This window comes from Chelonoidis abingdonii, chromosome 2 (assembly GCF_003597395.2).
Source record: "Chelonoidis abingdonii isolate Lonesome George chromosome 2, CheloAbing_2.0, whole genome shotgun sequence".
In the NCBI taxonomy this organism is placed as follows: Eukaryota; Metazoa; Chordata; order Testudines; family Testudinidae; genus Chelonoidis; species Chelonoidis abingdonii.
Window position 1 is genome coordinate 303,459,323 of NC_133770.1, and position 18,394 is coordinate 303,477,716.

At 44.1% G+C, this 18,394-nt stretch overlaps 1 protein-coding gene across 1 annotated transcript in view; it reads left to right on the forward strand.

The window, feature by feature from the left end:
- Positions 1–1,913: 1,913 nt before the first annotated feature.
- FAM83H (family with sequence similarity 83 member H) overlaps positions 1,914–18,394 on the forward strand; it is a 51,860-nt gene continuing 35,379 nt past the window's right edge. The window contains exon 1 of the mRNA XM_032787265.2: positions 1,914–1,984. The gene's annotated coding sequence lies outside the window, so the exon portion shown is untranslated. The remainder of the gene's footprint in view (positions 1,985–18,394) is intronic.

The following is an 18,394-nucleotide window of genomic DNA, read 5'->3' on the forward strand; positions in this document are numbered from 1 at the left end:
ACCAGTATTGTCTCCTTGTGTCCTTGTACTCCCATCCATCTGTGTCCATCTGTTTCCCCTTGTCTTATACTTACATTGCAAACTCTCTGGGGCATGGACTGTCTTTTTGTTCTCTGTTTGTACAGCACCTAGCACAATGGCGTCCTGGTCCATGACTGGGGCTCCTAGACACTACAATAATAGGCTCCTAACTTTCCCCGAGCATTGTATAAGGCACTTGATTCAGGGTTGTAAATTCCACTGGATGGCAGGGAGCCAAGTCCCCTTGTGAATCCTACACTAAGCACCTAGACTCTTTCCCCCACTTACAATAGCTGGAGTCTTGTCCTGTCTGTCTCTATGCAATTTTTCATCCAGTTCAATGAGATTTTATTCATATGGCCAGCTCTATGAGTGCTGCTGTAAGAAAAGAGGCAGAGAACCCTCAGGTCTCTGTCAAGGTGCATGCGTGTGTGGGGTACAATCCCACAGAGGCTACATACTATGTGTGGACTGTGATCCCTTATGTCCATTTGTCAAACACAGAGCACTGCAAGCCTCCCCCCCTCAGAGAGACTTCCCTGTGTTTGTCAGGAATTGGGTTACCAAGGTGAGTCAGCTCACAGCTTCACTCATTGGAGCTGACTCCTGTGCCGCTCCCTCTGCTGCAGTCCTGGGCACCACCCTTTGCACAACCACTCACAGCTGTTGCCAAGCTTAAGAAGGTAGAACATGAAAGACAAAATAACAGGCAGCTGCCCCACCCTCAATTGAGGGAAATCTCACTTTGTTAACCCTTTGTGGTCCGGACTGGAAAATTTTGCCCAGCCACTTCCTTTCACCTAGGTAGGAGCCACCTCCTTCACCTAGTTAAACCCTCTACCTTGGAGCATGCTGCATTTTTCTTTTCAGCTTTTTTGTCATTCCCTGGCTCTGACTGGGGAGGTTGGGGGTATGCACACAGTTTGGGTGTGGGGTAACCCCTGTGGGAATGATTATTAGTTGCACTACTGTCATGCTGAAGGCTCCAAGCACTTGAATTGTGCTGTGCACTGTGCAGGTAGGTAGTGAGACATAGGCTAAGCCCCCAAACAGCTCACACTCTGAGTGCCAATTTGTAAGCCAGTAATTTCTAGGTAGTTGCAGTTTCTCAATGTGGCGAATTTCCAGGTCTCTCCATTACAAAGGTGAATGCCAGCCCACAATGAGGGCCGGATCAAGCCTTGGCAGCTGTGCTGGGTGCGGATAAGGGCAGAATTTTAGCTCTCTAAGTGGAATCTGGGTGGGTATTTATGGCCCTTATTGTGTGGAGTTGATGTCACGATTATTGTATCCTGTTCTACTCACTGATCACGTGGGCCTAGGAGGTGTTAAAGTGACTATAGGCCCCTCAGGACTTTAACGTTTTTGTTGCAACTTTGCTAACATGAACCTATGGTAGTGAAGACCAAAAAAACTAGAAATCATCTTTAGAACTAACCCAAATGGGTGGCGAGCTGCTGCTAAATACAAGCTATCCTGTCACACTGTGGGGGATACTGGAATGGATCAGACCTCGCTGTTGGTCATCTGCTGGGGGAAAGGGCTGGGAACACTCCCGAACGGAGCTGTGCAAGGCTCAGTCAGGGCATGTCTAAATCACTTTCTTTTCAGTCTGTGAAGTGTTGAATTTCAGAATCTCTGGGAGCCGCTGGGAGTTGTTTTTTCCCTTCCTGCAGGAGGAGACCTGAGCTCCAAGCTGGTGCGATAGGCTGCAGGGAAGGCAGGAAGGGAGAGGCAAACAGCCTTTGGCTCAGGAATGCACTGTCCTTATCTCGCTCTCTTGCAATCCTGGGGAATAACTCTCCAGAGTTTGTGCCTTGCTCGCTCGCTTACTCACCCTCTGCCCTGGGTGGAGCTTCACTCTGGCCTGTCTGAGGTGCCAGTGAATCAGGCTTCAGGCACGTCAGGGGGAGAGGCAGAGCCCAGAGCGAGATCCATCACCTGCGCTGGCTCACCTGGGAAGGTAGGAAAAGTTTAGGCTTCCTAAATTACTTACTCTGAGGGTCTCAGGGGACTCACTGGGGCTCTGCCCCTAGAGAGAGCAAGCCAAAGGCTGCAGGTGAGGAGGAGCTTGGGAACCAGGGACTCTCCCAGATCGCAGTCGGGGTGCGTTGCCTCTGGCGGTTGCTGCAGTGTCTAAGAGCCATTCTTCCACAGTTTATGAAGCATTAATCTGTGGGGAAGGGGAGGAAGCCCAGCAGTGGAGATAATCTTAGCAGGGGAAGATCCTAGCAGACTGTCTGGGAGGGAAAGGGGATCGCAGCAGAGACTAAAAAATGCTTGTTGGGGGAAAGAGGGTCCCTGTAAAGACTGGGGCGGGGGGTTGCGGAGGGAAGCTGTTCTCATTTGTTCCAATCCCTGGGCAGGATTCTTCCTTACAGCTTTTTGTCTGGTCTCTGTCCAGTCTTCTTCTGAATGCCCCAAGGAAAGCAACTTTTCTGATTCCACCTGGGAGGGGATCCACAACCTGATAGAAGCTGCATGCTAGTGACTCACTCCTCAGAGGGGTGCCTGCAGCATATCTGTGTAATTTGACGGAACTGGAGGTTCTGATCAGCGCATTAAGATGAAAAAGACTAACTGGGTTACAGGACTGGAAAGGGGAGGAGGCAAGGTGGGCAAGGACAAAGAAACAGTTGCTGCCACCCTCTGCTTCTTTGCCTGCCCTGACCTCCCTCCATATGGCCGCACACACACATCATACACATGCACAGAGACACATACATGCACTCTTACTTGTTTTCCTCTGCAGATTGAAAACCATTGTCTTTCCTGAGACAAAACTCGACTTTGTGTGTAGAGAGAGGGGAAGGACCAGTTCTTAATTTGTAATGAAAGAGGGGCCGAGGCTCAAGCAATTTTTTTACATTCATAGCTGATGCAGTAAGCCCAGAGGTGCCAGGGCTCTGAACTGCCAAGTCTAGAGATGCTGGGGCTCAGCCCTGGCACAAATTAACAGGGCCGCCCCGAGGATTCAGAGAGCCTGGGGCAAAGCAGGGGAGCTGCGGCGCTTATACTCACCCGGCAGCGGGCTGGGTCTTCAGCGGCATTTTGGCGGCTGGAGGCCCTTCAGTCGCTTTGCGTCTTCGGCAGCACTGAAGGGCCCCCCACCGCCGAAATGCCACCGAAGACCTGGACCGCCATTGGGCCAGGGCTCGCGGGGCCCCTGCAGGGCCTGGGGCAAATTGCCCCACTTGCCCCCCCCCCCGTCCCTCTAGGCAGCCCTGCAAATTAAGCACTGGGAAGGCCTTATTTCCCAGGCACTCAGAAATGGTTCTGGTGAATGAAATGAAATTCAGCACTGGGCTGGCTTCAGATCAGGGCTCTCTGTATTGCTGGGGCAATCATGGAAATCGGAACTTGAAGGAAGAATAGTGTCTTTGGTGATTTGATTTGGTTGGAGACACCCTGTTTATAAAGGTTGCACTCAGTTTCAGATGGAATATAGACAGTAGGACAATGGAACAGATGCCTTAGGAGGCTGTGGAAGCTTCTTCACTGGAGGTTTTCAAAAAGAGTCTGGTTAGCCAGACATGTCTTGGATGGTTTAGACACAACAAATCCTGCATCTTAGTAGGGGGTTAGAATAGATGACCCCTTGTGCTCCCTTCTAACCTTATGGTTCTATGATTCTATGTATGCATAGTATGTAATAAGAGGTAAAGAGCCTACTGGGCTGAAAAGCTGTAGCACACTTTAACTAGGGCTGTGAGGGGAGGGTTATAACGCACTTTTACCCATCCATAGTATAGATAGTATATTTTCTTCTAGCTGGGGCTCTGGAGGGACTATCATGTCCCGTCAGAGGTGGAATACTGTGATGGTATTATGAGAAGGCAACATTATCCTCGTTTTGTGGCTGTAGGAGGAGAACATGTCAAAGGAGGCAGGTGATAGTATCATGCTCCATGGTCTGGTATGACTGGCTCAGGGGACACCTGCATTTGCCCCTATTTTCATGTGCTCAAAACATTCTAAACCAAAATATCCTGCAGCTGTCCCTGGGACATTTCCAGCCCAAATGAGATATTTTGAACTTTTAGTAAAGTTACATTTGGCAAGTTTTGCACAGACCCACTAAGGATGGGGAATTTTACTAGTAAACGCCTATGATCCATCACAGCTTGTAATGAAAACAGAGCCCCAGGACAATCCACAGAGGGGACACTGTAATCAGTTTTGCTGATTTGCCAGAATCTCTCCTCCCCAACTTACACCTTCTCTTGTTGCTTTCCCACCCTCTCTGTTACCCACCCTCCTGTGGCTCCCTGCTATGTACAAATCTAGTATGAGAGTCTAACTTTGGCACTTCACGCCCTTTGCTTGGGCTGCCCTCTCTGTGTATAACTTTCTGTACAGACCCTTCCCACACTCAATCTCTCTTCAGTTTCGAGTCTGTTTTAATGTGCAGAAAATAACCAGTTCTAACATCAGGCTTTGTCCAAGTGACTTTGTGCAGGCTGGATTTATCTATCCCTCATCCTGGTATCACAGTAGATTTTTTTTTTTTATTTTGTGAGATAGGCAGGGATGATTCATTGTCCCAGTAACCACTTCAAAGGGAAGCTTAGAACATGTGACTTCTTTGCTACTTTTCTCCTTGCCTTCCTCTGGTCTCAGAATCACCTAGATCAGGGATCGGAAACCTTTGGCACGCTGCCCACCAGGCCGGGCCTGTTTGTTTATCTGCCGTGTCCATAGGTTCAGCTGATCGTGGCTCCCGCTGGCTGCAGTTCGCCGTTCCAGGCCAATGGAGGCTGCGGGAAGTGGCGAGGGCTGAGGAATGTGCTGGTCGTTGCTTCCCGCCGCCTCCATTGGCCTGGAGTGGGGAACCGCGGCCAGTGGGAGCCGCGATCAGCTGAACCTGCAGATGCGGCAGGTAAACAAGATGGCCCAGCCCGCCAGGATACTTACCCTGGTGGGCTACATGCCAAAGGTTGCTGATCCCTGCCCTAGATGTTCCAACCATCTGGCTCGCCTTCCACTCCCAAGAAGAGAATATGCCATGAGTCCTTCCTGAACAGAATGGGAAGGTAGCATTGAAAGAGGATCCAGTGGGATCACTCAGGTGTTGAGAAGGATGCCCCATCACTGTCTTCCTGGGGTCTGTCTTTTGTCCAACTGTACTCAATACATTACTAACGTGTATGTTGGAGCTTGTTAGCCTAGTTCATGGGCTGAAGTGTGTATATGCACATTCTAAGTATGATAAGGCAACTGAATAAAATTGAGAGATTAGATGAATTAATACAGGAAACTGAGTTCCTCACCCACTAACCATGATCTCAATGAGAGTGAAATTCCTTCTAGACTGATGCAGGCAGGTATCGCTCATTTTTTCCACTGCATTATGCAGCACAGACGGTGACTGACCCATTTTGTGCTAGGAATGGGACTGTATTCCAGTCAAATGCACTAACCTAGAGTGGCCAATACAGGCTGGTCAGAGACCCAGAGTGGAGGTCTGGAGCAAGAGCCAATAACATAACACTGTCACAAGAAGCACATGCCTGAATAGAATCATCGGACCCAGGGACCTCGAGAGGTCATCTAGTTCAGTCCCCTGCAAGAGCCTCCACTGTAGCTCAGGCAAAGTTGTTAACCCTCAGCTCAGCTTCCATTTTTGCAGGCAGACAGAAACAGAGAGAGGTCAGCAGAAAGCATAAGAACAAACATTAAAGGGAAAGAATAATTGCTGTCAGGGCATGGTGGAGACAAATGGTGGGGCTTTGAAGGTCCAACTGTGGCCCCAGACCAACAAGCAACAAGCCTGTCCCAAACTGTTCCTTCCTATGAAGGTGTCCATCCCCATGTCCTGGAAAATAGGTCCTATTTCTCACTTGTGTAGGGGCAGGCACTTTGGGTCTCTGATGTGCTCCAGAATCCTTTACAAGGACTGTTGCAAAGTCTCCTTGGAAGCAGCAATATGGCCAGTTCAAAGAATTCTGGGAAATGTTTGGGAACTAAAGGTGGTGGCTGAGACACCTTTCCCCTTCAAGAAAAGTGATGAAAAGTGAGGCCTGGGTTGGAAAGAGCCTTTGTTGGTGGGAGATAAGTCTTTAGTAAAAGAAGTCATTGCATCTAGAACCAGGCCCTGGGAGGGCTGAGCCTAGATCCCAACTTTATAGGACTAGAAAGCACTAGCAGCCCCTGAGCTGGAGAAGTCCTACCAGTCCATCATGCCCATCTTTGGGGCTGGGAGGCAGGCAGAGCATTTTCTAGTGTTCTTTGATCTCATTTTAAATTTCCACAGCAATGAGCTGCCCCCTTAGTCAAACCAGGCAGGTTTAATTATTTAAATCTGTCCCCATAACTCAGATCTTCTGGCTCCTGCTTGTTTCTGTGGCTCTTCTGAACTCCCTTCAATTTGTCAGTGTCTGCCTGTCATTGTGCCCAGAACTAAACATGATATTTCAGGTACGAACATACCAGTGCCCTAGCAAGAGACTGTTCACATGAAGCCTCTGGATATGCAGCTTTAAACTCATGTTGGTCTGTTTGCTGCCACAGCCCATTGCAAACTCAGGTCTAAGTACTATGTTAACTGCATGTGTCCAGGCTGTACCTCTCTCTGCTTCCCTGCCAGATTTCTAACCCCTCTAGGTCCTTTTGAATTACATCTCTGTCCTCACTGGGATTTGGAAGTTCCTTCATACTGAGTAGGATCTGGGCATTTCATTGGTACCTCAAAGATCCAACAAGTCAAGGAGTTTTTTGTGACGTCGGTTCCTCTCCACATGCTACTTGTCTCTTATGTGCTGAAAGGTTGGGGTTCTGAGAAAGGCAAGGTGCCTGAGCCCATAAAGTTGTGTGTATATGTGTGTGCATGCAGGGCTGATGCTAGGAACAGGCAGAGATCACATGGAACCACCCCCTTTCCAGAGGGATTATCCCATGCACTGCTGCCTCACAACCATTCTTTCTGCTGGTGCACGTAGCACCAGGAAGACCTCAATGTTTGAGAGTGTCTGAGGCAGACAAGCAGGTCTAGTCAGGGAGGGGCTCAGCTGAGAGAGAGGCAGGCTGGGAACTAGCTATTGCAAGTGAAACACGTAACAACAAGCACTTGAGACACATCACTAGGCAGGAAAATAGCAGAGTGAGCCTGGAGCACTGAGACTTCAGTGGGAGCTGACATCAGGCAGTAAAATGTAAGTGAGAAAGGAATGACTCTGACCCACTTCTCCTTTTACTTAGAGCAGACTTACACTGGCATATAACACTGCAGTGATTTCAGGGGCCTCACTCCCGGGTCAGATAAGAGTTAGAGAAAAACTGAGTCCTGTGCTGTTGCTCCTGATTCACAGATTTAAGGCCTGACGGACCCATTATTATTTATCTAATCTGACCTCTGTAAACACAGGCCAGAGAGTTTCACTTAGTGATTCCTATACTGAGCCTATTACTCCTGGTTGAACTAGAACATTTATTTTAGAAAGGCATCCAGTAAGACTTCAAGTGACATAGAACCTACCATGTCCCTAGAAGTTGTTCCAATGGTCCATTACCCTCCCTATTTAAAAAAGGCACCTTATTTCTCATCTGAATGTATCTAGTTTCGGCTTTCTGTCATAGAGAGTTCTGCCTTTGGTTGATCAGATTAGAAAAGAAGCTCAGTCTAAGCAGGACCGGCTCTAGGCACCAGCAAAGCAAGCACATGCTTGAGGTGGCACATTTCCAGGGGGAGCATTCCTTCCGACATCCTCAAAAATTCCAACACCAAGCCCCAGCTCTCCTCAGGCAACAAAGTGCCCACCAACTGCCTGGATGTGGCTGGCAGCAGCCTTCCGGGCTACTGCTACAAAGTCTGCCTAACCCCGGAGTCCGCCATGAGCGACTTCATGTTCCTACAGCCCGAGTCCCCCAAGGAACAACGAGAAAGCCACCAAGAACTTACCAGGGCCAGGAAGGAAGCCCTGAGCGGCCAGTAACACCATCAGTGCCACCAGCCAGATAACCCTGTGCTGTCGTACAGGAGGTGGGGCTCAGGGAGACGCAGTGGGAGAAAGTGCCATGAAATACCCCTTCAAGTGTTAGTCCGGCTTTCCCCCTTCTTCTCTCCTGCCCCCGCCCCTTTGGAAACAAATCTCAGCCGGGAGAAATCCTTTCATTCAGGAACAACTTTTTAAAGATAATTACCTGACCCTTTGATCAAGTGGCAGTGTCAGAATTAGCATCCGTCAGACAGCAGGCAATTCTCCAGCATGCTCCTTACCCATTTCAGTTAATGATTTGGGGAACGTCAGGCTCATTTTAAATGAGCGAAAGTAGCAGAAAGCACTCAGAAGCAGCAGCCCAGCTCCTACTAAGACTGAAATATGGAGCGTGCCCAGGAAAGCCAAGGGCTGTCTCCAATCGTGGCTGCACAACCCCGTAGCCTTCCTTCAAGAGACCCAGACGTGACATCGGGGCAGCAAAGCACGCAGTGATTTAAGCCTCTTGAAATGTTCCTCTCTAGTCTGTATTTCCCCTCTGCACATATTACAGGTGGCACGAGTTACTCAGGAGCTCTAGTGGCCCATGGGGCTTTTCAGCTCCTTTGTCTCAATAAGAAATTCAGGCAGATACACCCAGCTCAAGCAGATTCAGATGCAGTCCTTGCCCAATGCTGCATCAGTACTGCACTCAGTAAAACCAAACCAAACCAACAACAACAAATTGCAAAGTCAAACGTGTAAAAGCCAAAAAAAAAAGGGGGGGGTGGGGGGCAACCAAAATTTTTTTTTGCTTGGGGCGGCAAAAAACCTAAAGCCAGCCCTGAGTCTAAGGCAGGCTTTCCAGACTAATCAATCTTGTGGTTCACACTGGGCTGGATGAGTGAGAAAAGAGTTGGGCTTAATGAAGTCACTCCCAGTTACATGAGGATGTGTGGGAGTAGAACTGGGCCCCAGCCCAGAGGGAAACTTCACATAAAGCTCTTAGACTGAAAGGCCTCCCAAGGTACTAAGAGAGGCCTATGAACTATACTCCTTCAAAGGAGTAGGTTCAAAGGTCTTCAATGCTTCCCTCAGCTACCAGATGATAACAGTGGGCTCACGCTTGATCTTCTCCTCTTCCCCTTCCCCTGCTAGTCTCCTCTGGGTATATAGAGAAGTGGAAAGGACACTGCTTCCTGCACAGAGGTCCCCAGAAGTAGCAACCAGTGCAGCTTCTTTGGACAGGGCCAAGCTGAAGGGTGGGGAAGATAGGCCTCTACAGCTAATTGGAGAAGGAAGCAAGACCCATGGATCTGATTCTGTTGCTATATTGGGTCAGACCAATGCCAGCTGCCCCAGAGGGAATGAACAGAAGAGATAATCATCAAGTGATCCTGTCGTCCCTTCCCAGCTTCTGGCGCACATGGTGTTGCATCCCTGCCAATCCTGGCTAATAGCCATTGATGCACCTATTCTCCATGAACTTATCTAGTTCTTTTTTGAACTCTGTTATAGTCTTGGCCTTCATGATATCATCTGGCAAAGAGTTCCACAGGTTGACTATGTGTTGTCTGAAAAAGTGCTTCCTTTTGTTTGTTTAAAATCTGCTCCCTGTTAATTTAATTTGGTGACACCTAGTTCTTGTGTTATGTGAAGGAGTAAATAACATTTCCTTATTCATTTTCTTTACACCAGTCAAGATTTTATAGACCTCTGTCATATCTCCCCTTAGTCATCTCTTTTCCAAGTTGAAAAGTCGCAGTCTTATTAATCTCTCTTCATATGGAAGCTATTCCAGACCCCTAATCATTTTTGTGGCTGTTCTCTGCACTCTTTCCAATTGCAATATATCTTTTTTGAGATGGGGAGTCCAAATCTGCACATGGTATTCAAGATGTGGGCATACCATGGATTTATATAGTGGCATTCTGTTATTTTCTGTCTTGTTATATATCCCTTTCCTAATGGTTCCGAACATTCTGTTAGCTTTTTTGACTGCCTCAGCACATTGAGCAGATGTTGTCAGAGACTTATCCAAAATGACTCCAAGATCTCTTTCTTGAATGATAACAGCTAATTTAGACCCCATCATTTTGTATGTATAGTTAGGATTGTGCTTTCCAATGTGCATTACTTTGCATTTATCCACAATGAATTTCATCTGCCATTTTTTCGCACAATCACCTAATTTAGTGAGATCCCTTTGTAACTCTTCACAGTCAGCTTTTGACTTATCTTGAGTAATTTTATATCATATGCAAAATTGACACCTCATTATTTAACCTGTTTTCCAGATCATTTATGAATATGTTGAACAGTACTGGTCTCAGTACAGACCCCTGGGGGACACCACTATTTACCTCTCTCCATTCTGAAAACTGACCATTTATTCCTTATTTTTATGCCCTGTGCCTTATGTGGCCATTTGTAGCAATCCAAATGTGACTGTACACCAGAGCATCACTCCACTATGTGTGTGAATTGGATCTAGCAAGTACAACTCCAGCATTTGTATCAAGATTGAGGAACTCTAGAAAGACCTAGCCAAGCTACCTGACTTGGGAAGTAATGGCAGGTGAAATTCACAGTGGAAGAGGAATTTTGGACCCCTCATACATATTGCTTCACAAGTGCCTCATCTTGATCCTTAATGCCCTTCATAATTTAGCCTCATCCTACTTAATATTTCTATTGTCTTGCCATTGACCCTGCCACCCCAACTCTGCTATGCCAGCAGTGCTAGTCACGCACCTGCTAGTCCACTTGTCCCACCAGCACCTTTGTTTTCTCCCATGCTGCCTTTACACATGGAGAAAACTCCTTGTCATCCTTCAAATCCCTTCTTAGAATTTACTTCTACTGGTATGTCTGAACAATACTTGTCCTACAAGAGCTGGGGCTACTCCTACTATGCTAAACTTGCTCATAAGAATGGCCATACTGGGTCAGACCAAAGGTCCGCCCAGCCCAGTATCCTGTCTGCCGACAGTGGCCAATGCCAGGTGCCCCAGAGGGAGTGAAACTAACAGGTAATGCTCAAATGATCTCTCTCCTGCCATCCATCTCCACCCTCTGACAAACAGAGGCTTGCAACACCATTCCTTACCCATCCTGGCTAATAGCCATTAATTGACTTAACCTCCATAAATTTATCTAGTTCTCTTTTAAACCCTGTTATAATCCTAGTCTTCACAACCTCCTCAGGCAAGTAGTTCCACAGGTTGATTACGCGCTGTGTGAAGAACTTCCTTTTATTTGTTTTAAACCTGCTGCCCATTAATTTCATTTGCTGGCCCCTACTTATATTATGGGAACAAGTAAATAACTTTTCTGTATTCACTTTCTCCACACTACTCATGATTTTATAGACCTCTATCATATCCCTCCTTAGTCTCCTCTTTTCCAAGCTGAAAAGTCCTAGCCTCTTTAATCTTTCCTCATATGGGACCCTAATCCAAACCCCTAATCATTTTAGTTGCCCTTTTCTGAACCTTTTCTAGTGCCAGTATATCTTTTTTGAGATGATACTGTATGCAGTATTCAAGATGTGGGTGTACCATCGATTTATATAAGGGCAATAATATATTCTCCGTCTTATTCTCTATCCCTTTTTGAATGATCCCTAACATCCTTTTTGCGTTTTTGACTGCCACTGCACACTGCATGGACGTCTTCAGAGAACTATCCACGATGACTCCAAGATCTTTTTCCTGACTCGTTGTAGCTAAATTAGCCCCCATCATATTGTATGTATAGTTGGGGGTATGTTTTCCAATGTGCACATTTATCCACATTAAATTTCATTTGCCATTTTGTTGCCCAATCACTTAGTTTAGAGAGATCTTTTTGAAGTTCTTCACAGTCTGCTTTTGTCTTAACTATCTTGAGCAGTTTAGTATCATCTGCAAACTTTGCCACCTCACTTTTACCCCTTTCTCCAGATCATTTATGAACAAGTTGAATAGGATTGGTCCTAGGACTGACCCTTGGAAAACACCAGTAGTTACCCCTCTCCATTCTGAAAATTTACCATTTATTCCTACCCTTTGTTCCCTGTCCTTTAACCAGTTCTCAGTCCATGAAAGGACCTTCCCTCTTATCCCATGAGAGCTTAATTTACATAAGAGCCTTTGGTGAGGGACCTTGTCAAAGGCTTTCTGGAAATCTAAGTACACTATGTTCACTGGATTCCCCTTCTCCACATCTTTGTTGACCCCTTCAAACTCTAATACATTAGTAAGACATGATTTCCCTTTACAGAAACCATGTTGACTTTTGCCCAACAAGTTATGTTCTTCTATGTGCCTGACAATTATATTATTTACTATTGTTCCGATTAATTTGCCTGGTACTGACATTAGACTTACTGGTCTGTAATTGCCGGGATCACTTCTAGAAGCCCTTTTTAAATATTGGCGTTACATTAGCTATCTTCCAATCACTGGGTACAGAAGCCGATTTAAAGAACAGGTTACAAACCATATTTAATAGTTCTGCAATTTCACATTTGAGTTCTTTCAGAACTCTTGGGTGAATGCCATCTGGTCCCGGTGACTTGTTAATGTTGAGTTTATCAATTAAGTCCAAAACCTCCTCTAGTGACACTTCAATCTGTGACAGTTCCTCAGATTTGTCACCTACAAAGGATGGCTCAGGTTTGGGAATCTCCCTAACATCCTCAGCCATGAAGACTGAAGCAAAGAATTCATCTTCCTGTTAACATGGCCATAGCCTATTTCTCTCTTTCATCCATCCATTGTATCTTGTGGGACCTAGATTATGAGATCCCTCAGGCAGGGACTGACATTAATTGTTTGTACAGCACCTCGCACAATGAGATTCTGGATCCTTGATTAGATTTCCTAGGTGTTACTATAATACAAACCATAAACAAATAGCAACATTGCTGGCTTCCCATAGTTAAATTAGAAGTAAGGGAAAATGACCTTCTCCGTGGGCATCAGGGCTCAAAGCAGTAAACAAAATGTTACGAATAGTATGCTGCAAGTGTTATGCCTTTTATATAAATCAACAGGATATTCTTATCTGGGATACAGTGTTCAGTTCTGGTCACTCTATTTCAGAAAGGGTACAGCAAAAAAAAGGGTTCAGAGGCAGTTGAGGAGAATGATTAGAAGCTTGGAAAGACAAATGTCCACAAAGCGATTGAAAAGATGAGGACTTTAGAGAACCAAGAAGGCAAGAAGTTAACTGGTAAGTCTAAATATCAGGTTCAAGAGATTATTCAAGACAAAGAGAGGTCCTTCAGAATATGGAAGGTTAACCCTAATGAAGCCAATAGGTAATATGTAAGAAGGAAATTAGGAGGACTGAAATGGATTTTAAAGAGCACGTAAGTAATTTTTTTTTTAACTTTTCCTCATAGGTCAGGTTTTCTAAATCTTTTACCATTTTTTGTTGTTCTCCTCTGGACTCTCTCCAATTTCTCCACATCTGCAAACACTTGGAAGGTGATAAGGTGATAGGGAATAGCCAGCATGGATTTGTAAAGAACAAATTGTGTCAAACTAATCTGATAGCTTTCTTTGATAGGATAACGAGCCTTGTGGATAAGGGAGAAGCAGTGGATGTGGTATACCTAAACTTTAGTAAGGCATTTGATATGGTCTCACATAATATCCTTATTGATAAACTAAGCAAATACAATTTAGATGGGGCTACTATAAGGTAGGTGCATAACTGGCTGGATAACCGTACTCAGAGAGTAGTTTGTGGACGATACCAAACTGGGAGGGATTGCAACTGCTTTGGAGGACAGGGTCAAAATTCAAAATGATCTGGACAAATTGGAGAAATGGTCTGAGGTAAACGGGATGAAGTTCAATAAAGACAAATGCAAAGTGCTCCACTTAGGAAGGAACAATCAGTTTCACACACACAGAATGGGAAGAGACTGTCTAGAGGAAGGAGTATGGCAGAAAGAGATCTAGGGTCATAGTGGACCACAACTAAATATGAGTCAACAGTGTGATACTGTTGCAAAAAAAGCAAACGGATTCTGGATGCATTAACAGGCTGTGTTGTAAACAAGAACGAGAAGTCATTCTTCCCGCTCTACCTCGCTGGTTAGGCCTCAACTGGAGTATTGTGTCAGGTCTGGCACCGCATTTCAAGAAAGATGTGGAGAAATTGGAGAAGGTCCAGAGAAGAGCAACGAAGAATGATTAAAGGTTTGAGAACATGACCTATGAAAAGGAAGGCTGAAAGAATTGGGTTTATTTAGTTTGAAAAAAGAGAAGACGAGGGGGTCATGATAGCAGTTTCAGGTATCTAAAAGGGTGTCATCGGGCGAGAGAGAAAAACTTGTTCACCTTAGCCTCTAATGATAGAACAAGAAGCAATGGGCTTAAACTGCAGCAAGGGAGATTAGGTTGGACATAGGAAAAAGTTCCTAACGTCAGGTAGTTAAATACGAGAATAAATTGCCTAGGAAGGTTGTGGAATCTCCATCCTGGAGAATATTTAAGAGTAGGTAGATAAATGTCTATCGGGATGGTCTAGACAGTATTTGGCCTGCCAGGGCAGGGACTGGACTCTGTGACCTTCCGAGATCCCTTCCAGTCCTAGAGTCTAATGAATCTTTCCTGAAGTGTGGTACCCAGAACTGGACACAGTACTCCGCTGCGAGCCTCACCTGTGCCAAGTAGAATGGGATAATTACCTCTCATTCGACATACAACACTCCTGTTAAATACACCCCAGAATGATATTAGCCTTTTTCGCACTGCATCACCTTGTTGACTCTTCAGTTTGTGATCGCCACTGTAAACATCATCCTTTTCAGCAGCACTATCACCTAGCCAGTTTTCCCCCCTTTGTTGCCATCCATTTGATTTTTCTTTTCAGACGGTAGTACTTTGCACTTGCCTTTAGAAAACTGGTGTGAAATCAACAAGATGAAATTGAATAATTTGCCAAGTTCATTTTGAATTTTAATCCTGTACTTCAAAGTACTTGCAACCCCTCCCAACTTGATGTCATCTGCAAATTACTGTACTGGGGCCAATAATGTTCCACATATTCATAAATGATTTGGAAAAAAGGGGAAACAGTGAGGTGTCAAAGCTTGCAGATGATATGAAATTACTCAAGATTGGATTTAACTAAAATGACTGAAGAGTTAAAAAGGATCTCACTAAACTAGGTGACTGGGCAACAAAATGGCAGATGAAATTCAGTGTTTATAAATGTAAAGTATTGCACAGTGGAAAACAGTGCCACCTATACATACAAAATGATGGGGTCTAAATTAGCTGTTACTACTGAAGAAAGATCTTGGAGTCATTGTGGATAGTTCCCTGAAAAAAATCCACTAAATGTGCAGATGCAGTCAAAAAAGCAAAAAAATTTTAGGAACCATTGGGAAAGGGATAAATAATAAGACCTGGACTATCATCATGCTATTATATAAATCCATGATATGCCCACATCTTGAATACTGTGTGCAGTTCTGGTTGTCCCATCTCAAAAAAGATCTATTGCAGTTAGAAAAGGTACAGAGAAGGGCCACAAAAATAATTAAGCTTCCATATGAGGAGAGATTAAAAAGACCTGAGACTGTTCAGCTTAGAAAAGAAACAACTTATGGGGGATATCATAGAGATTTATAAAATCATGAATGGTATGGACAAAGTGAAAGGAAGTATTATTTACCCCTTCACATAACACAAGAATTAGGGGTCACCAATGAAATTAATAGGCAACAGGTTTAAAAAAACATAAGGAATTACTTCTTCACACAACACATATTTCTTCACACAACACATAGTCAACCTGAGGAATTCATTGCCAGCGGATATTGTGAAGAACAAAAGTGTAATTGGGTTCAGACAAAAATTAGATAAATTTATGGAGATTAGTCCATCAATGGTTGTTAGCCAAGATGGTCAGGGATGCAACTCCATGCTCTAGGTGTCCCTAAATCTCTGAGCGCAAGAAGCTAGGACTGGATGACAGGGGATGGAAGCATGTGGCAGCAGCCACTGTTGGAAGATAGGATACTGGGCTAGATGGACCATTGTTCTGACCCAGTATGGCCATTCTTATTTTATGTAAATTTTATGAGCAGCTTCTCCACTTCATTGTGCAAGGCTTTAATGAAAATATTGACTAGTACTAGACTCAACATTGAGTCCTGTGGGACTCCACTACCCTTCCAGTTTGACAGTGAACCACTGATAATTACTCTTGGAGTATGGTCTTTCCACCAGTTGTGCACCTCACCTTACAGTAATATCATCTATGTGACAAATCCCTAATTTTCTGTTGAGAATGTCATGTGGCAATATGTCGAAATCTTTACTAAAATCAAAACATATCACATCATCTGTTTCTCCCATCCACTAGGCTAGTAATTGTCTAAGAAGAAAATTAGGTTGGTTTGGTAAGATTTGTTCTTGACAAATCTGTGCTGGCTAGTCTTTATAACTTTATCCTCTGGGTGCTTACAAATTGATTGTTTAATAATTTATTCCAGTATCTTTGCAGGTATTGAAGTTAAGATGACTGATCTATAATTCCCCAGATCCTATTTGTTCCCTTTTTAAAGATAGGTACTATGTTTGCTCTTCTCTAGAACTCAGGGGCCTCACTTGTCCTGTCTGAGTTCTCAAAGATAATTGCTAACAGTTTGGAGATTGTGCCAGCTATTTTTTAACATTTCCTCATAGGTCAGGCTTTCTAAACCATTTATCAGTTTTAACGCTTTCCTCTGGACTCTCTCTCTCCAATTTATTCACATATTTCCTAAAGTGTGGTACCCAAAATTGGATACAGTACTCCAACTGAGACCTCATCAGTGCTGAGCAGAGCAGGACAGTTACCTCCTGTGTCTTACATATGACATTAGTGAAGACTGAAGCAAAACAGGCATTAAACACTTCAGCCCTCTTGATGTCATCAGCTCTCCTTCCCTTTTATGTCCCTTGTTAGGCTAAGGCACAAAATAGATTATATCTTTCTGATTTTGTCCCTACATGCTTGTGCTAATCTTTTGTACGCTTCCTTAGCAATTTGTCCGTATTACCACTTTTTGTAGGATTCCTTTTTGATTTTCAAGTAAAGAGCTCCCGACAGCACCATATTGATCTACTGTCTTTCCTGTGCACTAGGATAGTTTGCAGTTCTGCCTTTAATATTGGCTCCTTGAGAAACATAGGCCATAAAATTTCATCCAATTACTTCTGCATTGAGACCAATAACTTGTTTGTCTGAAGCATGTCTTCAGGAAAGGCAAGATCTTGATTTTTAAGGTATTATGAGATGGAGAATCCACCACTTCCCTCTGGGGCACCTGGCATTGGCCACTGTTGGAAGACAGGATAGTGGGCTAGATGGACCTTTGGTCTGACCCAGTATGGCTGTTTTTATGCTCACTTTCCTCGGCAGCTTGTTCCATGGTTAATCAACTTCACTGTTTAAAAATGTCCACCTTATTTAAAATTTAAATTTTGTCTGGCTTCAGCTTCCAGCAATTTGTTCTTGCTCTGATTTTCTCTCCTAGATTTAACAGTCTTCTATTGCCTGTTATTTCTGTGATTCTTTTCTGTACCCACTTGAATTTTTCAACATCTTTTTTTTTTTAAATGTTGACATCAGAAATGGGTGTAGTATTCATCATCCACATGTGATAAAGTAAATACAAATCACTTTCCACAAATGGAAAAAAAGAGGAAGGAGACAACAATCAATATAATTTTGACATTATAAAGTGTAGAAAATGGATAAGGAATACTAAAGACATCAGAGAAAAATATCTATGGCTGGCAGAGCAAAGGATAATAAAGAACAAAAGAAATCCTAGAAATGATATAGGTCCATTACTAAATTGATATGATAAAATTGTTAGTAAGGGTGTAGGAGAGGTAAAAGTGATCAATAAATAGTTGTGACCTGAATTTGGAAAGAAGCAGGAGGATGTATTCTTATCACATGTGGGTAATGAAGTACTTTCCAGTCCATTAATGAGGATGTTAAATAGCATCTACTACAAACATTTTTTTAAATTGCAGGCCTGGATAACCTGCACCCAAGAGTACTAATATTATTCCAGTATTCAAAAGAGGGTAAGTGGGATGATCCACGTAATTAGAGGACAGTTAACCTGACTTCAGTATGAAGCAAAATAATGAAACAGCTGATGCAGAAGTCATATCAATAAAAAATTAAAGGATAGGAATATAAGTATTGCCAATCAACATGGTTTTATGGAAAATAAGTCTAGTCAAATAAACCTGAATTCATTTGTTGATGAGATTACAAGTTAGATTGATAAAGGTAACTGCATAGAGGCTGATTTAAGACTAGATTACATACCAATGCTCTGGAAATAAATAAAAGAACACTGCTGATAAAATTTGTGGCTGACACACAGATTGGTGGGGTGGCAAAAAACTATTAGGACAGGGTTTTGTACCAGGGTACAAATATATATGAAA